The 14,044-nt window shown below is 37.2% G+C and overlaps 1 protein-coding gene and 1 pseudogene across 3 annotated transcripts in view; one reads left to right on the top strand and one right to left on the bottom strand.

Moving 5' to 3' along the window:
• SKAP2 (src kinase associated phosphoprotein 2) overlaps positions 1–14,044 on the bottom strand; it is a 162,185-nt gene that overhangs the window by 91,451 nt on the left and 56,690 nt on the right. The gene's annotated exons all lie outside the window — the stretch shown is intronic.
• On the top strand, positions 8,761–10,170 carry LOC150001302 (PEST proteolytic signal-containing nuclear protein pseudogene; annotated as a pseudogene).

Here is a 14,044-nt window from a genome sequence, read left to right as displayed (position 1 = left end):
TCACACCCGTCCTCACAACTTTCCTCCTGATTCAGAGAAAGTTCCCTCCCTCTTGCACCTTGAATCTCTCCCTTTCCAACTGCTGCCTCCTCTGCAACATAGACACATGATCAAGTGCCTCAACTTTGCATCTCCTCTGGCTGTTCCCTCTATCCTCCACTTCACTACACTTTTCTAAAATATTTGTTGAGATAATGATAGATTTACATGCAGTTGTAAGAAATAATCCAGCATCCCTTGTATACTTTGCCTAGTTTTCTCTAATGTTAACATTTTACAAAACTGTAGATATAACAAGCAGAATAATGACACTGATATTAATCAATCTTAAACAGATTCTCCCATTTATTTGTGCTTATTTGAGTGTGTGTACATGTGCATATGTGTGTGTGTAAAGTTCTATCACTTGTGTAGGCTAATGTATGGATTATAGTCAAGACATGAAGAGTTCTAATGCCACAAGGATCTCTCATGTTGCCCTTTTATGACTACAGCCACTACTCTGTCCTCCATTTCTATAATTCTGTCATTTCAAAATGTTTAATATAAAGAGAATTATACTGTCTGTAGCCTTTAGAGACTGGCTTTTTCACTAGGTGTAATTGCCCGGAGATTCATCTAAGTTGTCATGTACATCAACAGTTAACTCCTTTGAATTGCTGAATAGTATTCCAAGGGATGTGTGCCCCCCAAAATTTTGTTTCTCTACTTATTTTTTATTCCTCCATCCACTGCAATTTGACTTCTGCCCATGCTACACCACAGGTATCTGCTACAATCACCACAACCTCCCAATTTCCATATTCAACAGGCAATTTTGGATATTTATCTTGATCTTTCTGAAGCAACTGACACTGCTCCACTGATCCCTCCCCTAAAAATATCTTCTCTCTCAGTCCTCTTCCGCTGTTCATTTTCAGTTTACTTCTGTAGACTCTTATCCTCCTCACCACAGTCCTTAACACTGACACCCGCCTAAGATTCCACTTCAGTGTTTTCTAAAATTCTGCCCACCTTCCCACTGCGTCACCCACACATGTCACTTCCACTGCCTGCGGTATGCTGAAGACTACAAGCCAGGGTCTTTCTCCTAAAGTCCAAATCCATATTTTCAAATGACTGTTTTACCTTCTAAATTTAATGTGTCTAAAACTGAACCAATGCATAATCTTCCTTTCTCTTCACGATGACTGCCCCAATTCCAACTCTTTCCTCCCCTTCCTATAACCCCCATCTCATGCACAGTACCACGTCTATTATATTTAGTCATCCCCAAACTTCAGATTGACCAATTTCTTTTCCTTCACTTTTACGTCATTAAGTCCCATCAACTCTACCACTGAAATATTTCTTGAGTTAATTCCCTCCTCTTACTCCCCGCTACCATTTCCTTAGTTTAAGCACTTGCATCACTACAACAGCTTCTCCCTCCTTCTGATCTTCCAGGCCAGTTTCCAAACATCTGCCAAGTGCTCTTACCTGGATACAAACCTGATATGCCATTCCTGCTTTAAGGTCTAACAATGGCTCCTAAAGCCTCACTTCTTAGCACAGTACACAAGGCCCTTCAAACTCGGTCCCTTGCCTACCTCTCCATCCTCTTTCACCTTTCATACACCTGCTTCCTATGATCTCACCACCCCAGACTAATTTTTCCTAAATGTTCTGTCTCACAAATTGGTGATACAGGTCTCCAAATGGGGAATCCAGAGTACCCTATGAGGGAACCAAAATGGTAGCTACGCCTTCCAGTAGGTTAAGAGAGTTTAAATCACTAATTGATTTGATATTCAGAGGAAAATAAATTTTAAATGTTTAAAAGTATCCTGAATTTTAAAAAAAGAACAAATATTTCAAACATTTAACAAAATATATCTTGTCCGGAGATGGTAATTACTTGGTTCCTTTAACTCCAAAGGATAAAATTCAAATGATCCCCCTAAAATGGCCAGAAAAAGAAGTGAGATTGTTGATACCATCTTTGTGGACATCTGACTATAATACTAAATAAAGTCTAAATTATTGGTTTTTAAGGTAAACCTCTCTTTGCCATTTTTTATTTTTCAGTTACAGTTGACATACAATATTATATTAGTTTCAGGTGTACGCCCCAGTGATTAGACATTATATGGATTTTTCAGAGATATTGTGAGATCTTTTGCTCTCTGAAGAAACTAAATAACAGAAAAAGAGGAAATCAAAGTTGCTTCTGATGAAAGTTTCTCAATATTAAATAGTACACACCAACAGTTCTTAAATATGGGGCATTTCCTCAGATGTGCAGGACCCCCTAATTTTCTTTCATTATTCTTGCGATTATGCCTTTAACCACTGAAAATAGACTGGCTGATCCACAACACCAGGCAGTGTATTCTTCTGCTTATCCACAGGGTAGCAGTGTGTTTCAAAATAATATTACCAATCACCGCTGTGGGAATATAAATGAGTACCCAAACTGCCTGCAGAAAGCAGCTGGTCCTTTTCTGTATACAGGCAAACATAAGAATACCAGGGTAGCAGGCTGTAATAAAAGTCCAGAATTTGGTGTCAAAACTAACAATCAACAAAATACTTGTGATAAGAAAAAATGTCAAATCTCCTTCCATCACAATTTATCCCCCCTCTACCAATAAATTCATTTAAAAAAGGAAAAAAAAAAAAACATGTCAAAGAGAAGCATGAATGGTATCTTGAGGTAAAAATAGAAAAGCAGACTAATTCCTTGGTAAAATATGACATACCAGTTGTTTTACAACTCAGCCTCTATAAATAAACTGATTTGTATGTATTTAAATTAATAAAACACTGGAAATATGTAATTCTATGAGCTGTACTTTTTGACATGAAAATATCATTAATTATATTTTACACAAGTTCTACTACAAGGAAAGGCAGTACAGAAAACCCTTTTGATGACCCTGAATTTATTTCTGACCATTGAGACTGAGGTCAGAACACTGGCATGTTTTAAGAACTGTAGAGACAAGACTAAAAGTTATAGGAAAATCATTTGTTATAGAAAAATCATTACTGGTGAACAAGAAAGCCCTCACTTTGAAGAGCTGGAAAAAACATTTCAGGGAGGCAAAATTTAGAATACTTAAAAGTAGAGGGCTGGGCTTAGCATACGCTCCCTTGGGAACATAAGTTGTTTAACCTCTATTTAGCCTGGGTTTTCTCAGCTACAGAAGCAAACAATAAGAGCACAAATCCTACAGGACTGTTTTGAAGGTTAAATGAAGTAATTTATGTAAAGCACTTTGAGCAGCATTTGACAGTTTTCCAGGCTCTTCTCATCCCATATTCTGTGATTCTACACATATACTCAGACTTTTAGGTTCTACAGAAAGGGCATTAAGGACCGCAGAAACTTTGAGTTGATGAGCATATTTCTATCACTGCATTAATTATTTTGCACTGTGATCATCTGTATGTTTGTGAAGAACATAGCACATTAGTCAAAGTCAGGAGCCAGACAGGACTGAGTTTCCCAGTTCAAGTTCTTCCACTTAATACCTGGATGACTTCAAGCAAGTTACTTTTCTGGGAAAGAAGGTAACACCTTATATTAAACACATATATTTCTTAATATGTCTAAAAGAAATATATTTTGTAATTAAGTAAACATAATTCAAGTATTACATATATTACAATGTACATAAAATAAATTTAAAGCAGAAGTAAATTTATTTTCTTTCCTTCAAATATCTGATACAATACAAAAAAAAAACCAAATAAATGAACTACAATGATCTGTTTTGTCAGCATCAAAAGCAACTAAAATGATCATTTTTTTCAAACTATATCATGTCTGCCTTAATAGCTGAGACATTCTGAACTTAAGTTTAGAATTTCAAAGGATTCAGGAAGTTAAATCCACTAATTGAAATGAACTAGGAGGCAATAAATTCAAATGAGTAAAAAGTTTAATTAAAAAAAACTTTTATAAGACGGTGACCCTAAGTGTTCTTAAATCTTTTTCTAAAGATTTTATTTATTTGTTTTTAGAGAGAGAGGAAGGGAGGGAGAAAGAGAGGGAGAGAAACATCAATGTGTGAGAGATATATACACCGGTTGCCTCTTGCATGCCCATAAACGGGGACCAAGTCAGCAACCCAGGCCTGTGCGCTGACTGGGAATCGATCCAGCAACCCTTTGGTTTATAGGCCAGCACTCAATCCACTGAGCCACACCAGCCAGGGCTTAATTTTTTTTTAAACATTTGATTGGTAATCTTTTTAAAATTTTATTTATTATTATTTAGAAAAAAAGGAAGGGAGGGAAAAAGAGAGGGAGAGAAACATTTATGTGTGAGAGAAATAATCGATTGCCTTTCTCCAACCAGGGACCCAGCCTACAACCCTGGCATGTGTCCTGACCAGGAATCGAACCAGCGACATTTTGGTTCAAAGGCTAGCACTCAGTCCACTGAGCTACACCAGCCAGGGCTAAGTGTTTTTAATTTTATTGTGAATAGAAATTTGAATCTATTGATAATTCCAAATAAAGTTCTGGTGGAGGGGAGCCTTCTGCTTTTAAAAACTTACTAAGGATTACCATAATGCTGTCATTAAATAGTAATTCTAAGACAATATTTTCTCTACAACCTTTTCTTTCTTTGTACAGTGAAGAAACCCACTTTTTCTTTTAGAGAGAATACAACCTCCTGCCCTATTAGCACAAATTCTGCATTAATGGAATGGAACTTCATTAATTTTATAAGCAGTTTTCTATATGTCATAGATCAGAAACATCTGAAGCCTGGCTATAATCAATGAAATTTAATAAACATAAAATGCAACTTTGTTCATTGATATCAAATATCCCAATTAATATCTAAGACAGAAATGATATCATTTTAATTTTTCTCTAATCCCAAAATTGACAACCATATAACAAAGAACCTCTATTCATATCATTCTATAAAATATATTGTACTGAAGGTAGGATTGGCTTCTCATTAGATTCTGAGGGAAAACTTTCTCAATGAATATTCAATACCATTGTACAAACAAGATTTATATTGGAGAATCTATTCACACACATGATCAAGATCTAAGTTCTAAGTGTGGGTCAGGCAATGGGAATTTATGGATGAAGGACTGGATTTATTGGAGAAGGCACAGAAGCTGCAGGGCTTCTCATGAGTGTTGGAAGATCGCGAGCACAAAGGACAGATGCTGATGGCTTGTGAATGAGGCCAGCCTCATTAACGCAATCATAGAAATTTGGATTTGACTCGACAGGCAATCTTTAAGTGCTGTAGGGTCTTGAGAAAGGAAATGATTCTATCAGTGTAGTATTTTATACAATCAAACAGGCAGGTTAGAATGGAGAGCATAAAAGAAATGTAAGAGATCCTTTTAGTTCAGGAGGCACCCACAATAATTCTTTGTGATGAGGTCTCAGACTAAATGGTAGCATTGCAAGTAGATCTCTTTCATTCCTCTCTTTCACAGGGGGGCCCTGTGATACGATGTGTCCCGTGCTAAGCACGAGGAGTACAATGGTAAACAAGCCACGTGGCCCTGCCTTTTGTGGGGCTCACAACTGGGTGAGGGAGGTGGACAGAAAAATAAGTGACAAATAAATGCAAACAGTACAAACTGTGAGAAATGCTCTTAGGAAACAAGCAGGGACGGACAATAATACAGGGGACAGAGAGGGAGCCTCATTTTAGAAAAGATGCTCAAGGAGGCCTCTCTGAGGAGAAGATTTTTAAGCTGAATCCCCAGCCTTAAGAAATTGGAACTTGATTTTAAGTGGAATGGGAAACCACTGGAGCATTTTGATCAGGGAAGTGGCATAAAAAATAATTTTTTAAAGTAAAAAACAACTGGATTGGTCATAAATTACATATGAACAATGAGGAAAACACAAAGTCCATTTAAAAAAATAAACTAGTAATTTGTGTTTTAAGACTGCAGAGCTTGTTGTACTATAATGTAATCTACTGACGCCATCGCTAAAAAGAGATTGAACTTGAAGTTGGATGAATTGCACCGATTAAGCTCTTACTAGTACAAACCTACTACAACCCAGGAGTGCCCGAAGTGAGGAGCAATTGGTATCAGACAAAGAAAAATACCCTTACCTCGTACTCAGGAAATGTCATACCAACAGCAAATACTTAAAAGATACATACATGTGAGAAAACCACTGGGATAAATTTCAAAGTCAGCTCAACTAGTGTGTTGTCAGCACTGACTCTGGACAATTACTTAACCTCTCTGTGCTGCTTCCTATAAAGCAAGACAAACTAATAGCTTGAAGCTGTTGTGCGAATTCAATGAGTCAATGTGTATGAAGCACTTAAAAGAGGATTGGGCACAAAATAAATGCCCAATAAACATGGGCTGCTGCTATTATTTTGGTAGAGATGTTCTACTCTGCTTAGTTCAGTTCATATTTACGTCGTCCCTCTTTCAAAATAATGGAATTGGTTTTCAACGACCTAAATAACTTCCATTCCTGCATAGGGGATATCTAGACCAGTGGTGGACAGTCAGTATTTTTGGTTTTTCAGGCCAGAAAGATTCTGTCACTCAATCTCGCACGGTCGCTGAAAGTACTCATAGACAATGCATAACTTAATGAGCATGGTTGTGCCCCATAAACTGGGCACCAAAACTTGAATTTCATATTATTTCCCTGAGTCACCAAATATTATTCTTTTGTTTTTTTTGTTCAACCAGTTAAAAAATATAAAAACCACTGGCAGGCTATAGTTTGCCAATCTAGACACTTTGAAAAATATGAGACACTGTCAGTCATAATTTCTCTCTCTATAAAACCAAAGTGAATGTAATCAGCTTTCCTAACTTGTACATGTTCAAACAGCAAAATTTATTTTCACATGAGGAATGATATCTAGCTCATGGGCTCAATGTTTCCCCCAATTCGTCCCAGTGAAACATACCACGTAAAAAATCATGGCTAAGATAGTGCAGAAGGCTACTACCCTGCGTTTCTTTAGGGTCTGAAGTCGTACCGTATTAGGTATACGGTTACACAATCAAAAGCGTACAGATATCACTGTGACAAGTTTCCACTACAATGCCAACTTTATTTACCAGTGCTATTTTACAAGATAACTAGGGCTGTAGCCAGATTTCATTTAACACAACAAGAGAAGATATTTATTCAGACTCACTAAATCCCTGTCAGCAGACATACGTTTAATAAAAGAGGAAAATGAAAGCTTATCCCTCAGCAATATACAATCAACGCAAATGCGATCCTCTTACGCCTGTAAAACAGTGTGTCATACATAACATCAGCTCTGAACAGAGAGGGGTGCATCGAAAAACCCAACAGAAAAGTAATGTTTTGTGGGGCTTTTTTTCTCTAGTTAAAAAAGATAAAGTCTGTGTGAAAATGAATAAATAAAGGTACATTTGCTCACTTTGCATATAATTACAATATATATCAGTAAAAAATCTTTATACCTGTCAAAAGAAGATGGAACTGCAAATGCCAACCTGGGTTTTATTGCTCCTGCAGAGATATTTGCATATCTACCTGCTACTAAAATTTTCAATGAATGAATTTGCAACAACTCTTAGTTGAAGAGGAAACTTATTAAATGCAGACCTTTTAAAAGGAAGCTGGGGAACATGCTTAGGCTTTATATAGCTGCCTTTTTATTTATTTTTTCTCCATTTCAATATGGAATCAGTGGCAACTTCTAAATAAAACGAAGACTTTAAACCAAAGGCTAAGACTCAGCTTTTGATACCTCCCTTTCTGCTCGTCCATCACCAAGTCCCACCATTTGGCCTCCTAAGGATCTCCACCAGCTCTGCCTTGGCCATCACCCCCATCACTTCGCCTAGATGGCGCCCCTGTCAGCTTCTCCCCGGCTTCTGAAAGAGCCCCTTAGGGGCACCCACTCTACCTGCCCTCGCTCACACTGTCCTTCACACCACAGCTGGTGTCCGTCTCAGGGATGCCTTCCCGACCTTCCTGCCTAGGTCAGATTCCTCCATCAGCAACATATACCTCTCCTTTATGGCATGTGAACTTGCAGATATCATTGCTTTTATATGTTTCTATCCTTGTGTGATTAATGTCTGTTTTCTCCACTAGACATTAAGTTTCACAGGGGCAACACTGATGGAATCCCAATACCTGGCACATAACAAGAATTTGACGATTTTACTGGTTGCTATATATATTATAAGACACTAAATTACTTGTATACATGCCGAGGAATTTATTTTGTTGGCACTGAAGAATCACTTTAAACGATAGTTATGTAACTGATAGTTAATAAAAGGTAGTGGTAAGTCATGAAGTCTGATTTACCAGAACAAAGTCAGATGTAAATCACCATATGCTACATCAAATTATAATAAATAAATACTATCTTCAGCATCTTCTGAACAGGTAGGCTAAAGTTTGTCTTTGTTTTTACAAAAAAAAAAAGTTAACTAAAAAAAGACTATTAACTACTGCGTTTTAGAAACATGCACAAGAAAAGAATAGCAGAATGTAGCAAATTATTACGTTGGAGCAAAAGCGTATTGCCATTTTCTTTACTTACAAGGTGCGTAAATAGTTTTTACCTTTATTAAGACTCTGCTAAACCGTTACAGTATACTCAAGGTCTGGAAAGGGACCCTGCCATTAGGATCCTGAGGAAGAGAAGTATTCGGTACAGCACTCAAACCTTCCCCTGACATCTGCAGGCCTGAAACAAAAATACCAATGGTGGCCCGCACAGCATCCGTCTCAATAGTTAAGCTGCTCTGCGGGGAAATGGCGGACGGGAAGGTGGGAGAGGAGAAGCCTGAGAACCACAGCAAACTGGAGCCATGGGAGGACCTGAAGAAGCAGCAGAAAAACCCGTGAAAACTGTGTCTGTTTCTTCCAGGAACGGAGGGGAAAGTTCCAGTCGCAGAGCTGAGAAGCGATCAGCTGAAGAAGAAGCCGCAGACCTCCCACCAAAGTCCACAGAAGTTTCCAAGTTTGCATGTGTCATAGGCAGCCAGGCGACAGGGAAAGCCTCAGCCACAGCCATCAAACGTGGGTCAGGTGAACCTAAAGCAACGGTTCCCACCCTTGCTCCACAAACCCTTTCACGAGCGAGGACAGCAAACCAGAGGAAACGCCTCCCGAAGCAAAGAGGAGGATGAAGAACACTGGGAGGGATGCAGCAGCAGCAGCAGGACCGACCTCCTGGGATGAAGGCGAGCGCGGGTGTTCTGAGAACCAGAAGCTCTGGGAGCGAGACAGAAAATCTCATCTCGGGAAAGTCCGTGACCGAGGCAATTACGTGACACGTTTTGAAATTGGGGTGTGGGGTGGGTGTGAAGTTAAAAGAACAGTTTCCTTTTTAAAGAATGGTATAAGACTATCTTTGCAGCTGCCTTTTATTTTTTAAGATCGAATGGTACACTAATAAATCAAAGTTTGAAATTAGACATAATTCATGTTTTATATACAGATTTCAAGACATTTGCTAATTTTGTAGTTTTATGTGATTACTTTCCAAAGGTGATTGTTTAAAAAAAAAAAAAAAAAAAAACAGAAATGGAACCTAAGAATTGCATTGTTTTAGACACAACTATCAGCACATTAAGAGGGAAGCAAAGAGTTCTTGTCTGTTTAAACTGCAAGTAATTACTCTCTAACTTAACTCCCTTTAACCTAAGCTTTCTGGCTCCCAGGAACAGCCTTGTAGAGAGGAAGTATCATATTAGGAGGAAAGTGTTACTGGAGTTTTGACTGAAAGTAAATTAGTAAAATGAAAATATTGCTTTTTTCCTAAAGGGCATTTATTTTGTTTCAAGTCATAAACTAGATATTGCATTGCTATCCGTGAATACAGAAGCTTAGTTCTCAAAAAAAAATTTTTAATTTTATGTAAACTGTTGAATATTGTCTATAGCCGACTTCACTGCAATGGGTCTTGTCTGCCTTCACTAGTCTTCAAAGAACAACCGTTTGCTACCAAAGTAAACCAGTATTTCTCTTGGTTTTTGTTATTAGCCTAGTTCCTGAGCATTTCCCCCCGACTTGAGGCAAGTCATAGGAAGCTGTCTCTTTTAAAATACAAACCACCACCAAAAATTTTAAATGTACATAATATTTAAATATTTGCTGTTGTTTTTTTTCTTAAAGGTAACAGACAGCATAAAAGCAACATTGTATGAAGATGGAAAATGAGAAAGATGCACTTTCTGTAATTTTGTCAAAACATTTCAGTTACTAACTTGTGAATCCAATTTGATTTGTATGTACTTACTACAGGAATTCTTATTTAATACAATTAAATGGTTTATTTTAAGGGTATACATATTAACAATGGCTCTTAAAAGCACAATTTAGATATTGAAAAGAGAAGGAAAGAAAATGCATCTTTAAACATTTTATGGAATCTTTGACCACATATACTTTGTTAGAGCTATATGTTGTAGGTTTTTTTTGTATTGTATATATATTATTTTATAATGTGATGATCAAACACATATTTTAAAGGCTTAGTCGCAGATTAAAGAAAAATGCAGTATAATGATTTTCTTGAGAATTTCTACAATGTTAAATTTGCAGGCTGCTTTAGTTCAGACTGCCTTGGTGGTGGTAACTACTCACTCAGCTCTCTTTAAAGGTAATAACTCCAGAGAAGCAGCCTGTTTATATGCCTAACATTTTATTCACTTTTATTCATTAGAGTAAGCTCTGAGTAAAACAATGGAAACGCATATAGAACTTTTAGCCCTTACTTACTTGATTTAATGGTATCACAATACATGAATCTAACTTGCTTTAATGTGGGCAAACTTAATTTTTTTCCACTTTACTGTTTATGTAAGAATAACATCCCTCTCTGCATACTTGTTTCTTGATTCAAACAAAATATTAACTCATGGTCAAGAGGAGAGAGGGAAACAACTGAGATGAATGTCTTTACTACAATACCAATAAATCTCTCAAACTCAGAAATGAAAAGAAACAAATATTAAGATGCTATATATTAAGCTAACAAAACTGTTAACTAAAACATGGCCTATCTTTCAAACATGACTAATATATACCATCATGATAATGTGGAAGGCCAGGGCCAAATTTAGACTCTTGTGTCCTAAGAGGTCCACATCTCTTTGCTTCCCATCACTGGCCGCACAGCACATCCCCAAGGAGCCTTGTGTAACATGCCCACCATTCCTGCTCTGTCCACACTCACGTGCACAAAACCAGAGCTACCTCCTATGCCTGTGGTGTACACACCAGCACTATGATCCACCTACCAGGTGCCAGAACAGAAAGGAGGCCCACACAGGCCCTGGGAGCAGGCTTGGGGTACCTGGGAAGGGATTTCAGGGACCCTGGGTACCCAGAGCATGGCGTAGAAGGCAAGGTGGGATTAAGTAAAGTGTATACATGAGTGGGCACCTGCCCTTGACCCCAGTGACTGGACCTGTGGAGATAGGTACAATTAGAGAAGGGCCCGGTTAGGGCCCTATAAAGTATGGAATCCAAAGCAGGGTCCCCTGCTTGCCTGGGTCTAAAGGCTATACTAGCAACACATACAACTATTTAGTAGTCATGGCAGGGGAAATTAGGACCCAGGGGAAAATTTTTTTTAAGATTAGAATTCAACCTCCTCCAAGAGAGAAACGACTGGGCGTTCAGAGTTGAACAAGACAAGCAAGGTCTCTAACTTCACAGAAATTATATTCTAGTGAGAAGAAACAAATAAATAAAGAAACATAAGTAAGATAATTTCAGGTAATGGAGGGTGCTGTGGGGAATGTAAAACAGACTAGCGGACAGAGTCTGATGTCAGGGGTTGGGGGCTGCTTTGGAAAGGGTGGTCCAGGAAGGCCTCTCCACAAAGGGGACCAGTGAACTGAGGGATATAAAAGAGCCAGCCAGGTCAAGATGGAGGAAAGTGGGAGTGGGGAGAGCGTTCCGGGCAGAGGACTAGGCTGAGCATCAACCCAACGCAGGAGTGAGCCAGGCACCGTCAAAGGGTGCGCGTGTGCACATCCTTGTAAAGGGGAAAGTCATCCATTATAATAAACAAGTGCCCTAGCTGGAGTAGGGTTGTGGCCTCTGTAGTATGTAAATTATGTCTCTACCTAAAAAAACACTTTCTCCCCAAAGTGACAGTTGTAGAAAACTTTGTTTCTGCGAGCGGATAATTCTTTGATTTTATTCTACCTATGGAGTTCTCCAGTTCTGTTTTGTTTTGTTTTGTTTTTAGGTTAAGGAAATCTTTTATATCTCTCTCCTACAGATCAATTTTTTTAAGTGAGCCATTATCTAATGTGTAATTAACACTTTGCATCTCTTTCCATCTAACAAATTAATTTTTAATTACAGGAACACTTATATATCCACATGGGACAGGAAATGAAGTGAAAGGAGAAATCCAAAGCCTTCCATTAAGCTCACCTTTAGTTTTAATGCACTTGATGTCCAGCTCGCTCAGATTAGTACATAGGTAAGATAAAGCCAGCTTCCTCGGTGTGAGCCCAGAATTTTACTCTAATCCATAGCCATAAATAACTTTTAACCACCTCTTTCAAACTGCCACCAACTCAGAAATTATATTGGTCAAGAGACAGTATTATATGTGGATAGATAAGAAGAGATCACCATAGGTTCCAGGAGCAAAAAAAAAAAAAAAGAGAAAGAAAGAAAAAGAAAATAAGTCTGAATATTTTATAAAATACTATTTAAGATATTTCATTAGATTTCACGAAAGCTGATTGTGACCATTTTACATTGTCACAAAGTTACAGTAACATAAGAGTAGGTAGATAATTAGAAACAATTTCTGCTTTTTATAATAGTGTGGCTAGAAGTGATTTTGAATAACACACAGAATATTTAGATTCCCTTATTTTCTCAGTGGTTAAGAAAAAAAAGAGAAAAGATTTCATAGGAGAAACCAGAAAGCACTCAGAATTCTTTAAAAACAAAGCTAGTATATAAATCCAGGTAATAATTAGTATGTCTTTCTTACACTACAAATTAAGAAATGTAGACATGTCATAAATTAAGTGATTAACCCCAAACTGCTAGCACTTAAATTGGCCCTGCCTGTTTCTAACTATAAATAAAGGGGTATATAAATTCCAAACAGCACATTACACTTATATCCCTTTTTAATGATTTAGAAGAAAAATCATATTAAGAAAACTGACTTTTTGTTACCATGAGTATAAAATGCAACTCAAATCAAGTGTATAAGTTGGAAAACTAGAATTCTACTCATACCAGTTTCTTGGAGTGTCTTCCAAAACTAAATTCTTATAGCTCTGAAAGCATATGCTTAAAACCATAAATGCATATATGGAAATATATGTAGATATTTTGGAAATAATTGTAAATTTATATGGTATACACTACAGGCATTGTCAATTTTCTGAATGTAGAATGACTCAGAATATCTAGCATTGATTTAGAAACAGTAAAATACACTGTGAACTAAATGCCAACACTTCAAAGGTAATATAAACCATGATTAATTATTATCAAAACCAAAGACCACAGTATCATTGTTCTATGCTGTTAGACTAAGTAGTAGACTTTAATTTATGAAAAAACTGGAAGATTGGAAAATAATCCCCCCCCCACTATGTTGACATAGTTAACATAAAGGAGCTTAATTTACATATCTAAAGCTTTCAAGGTGAAGGTTTCCATTAAAAAAATTTTAACACAAACATCTGTACTATATAGTTAAGTTGTTAACAGTATTAGGTGTCCAAAAAACCTTCAATTCTAACAGAGTTTATACATGGCACTAAAAGTAAGTAGAAGCCCAACATACATCATACAGTAAGACCATATCATATTAAAGTAGCTCTCATGTAGCCCAATTTTGTTTTACCCAGGGTCTGCTTTGAGTGGATGTACATAGTATTAGTAATAAGCATTGTTCACACAAAGATATTTAATTGTTTGTGTTACAGACATTTATAGAGTTGTCAAATGGAATATTCTAATATTCTGGTGTATTTTCAATGTGCATTTTGCATCATATCACCTTTTTTTTTTTTTTTTTTAAGTAATCACTGTTCACTTTCAA

The sequence above is a fragment of the Furipterus horrens genome, unplaced genomic scaffold, assembly GCF_987537825.1.
Source record: "Furipterus horrens unplaced genomic scaffold, mFurHor1.1.pri manual_scaffold_9, whole genome shotgun sequence".
Taxonomy (NCBI): Eukaryota; Metazoa; Chordata; class Mammalia; order Chiroptera; family Furipteridae; genus Furipterus; species Furipterus horrens.
This window is presented reverse-complemented; position numbering and strand designations above follow the sequence as displayed.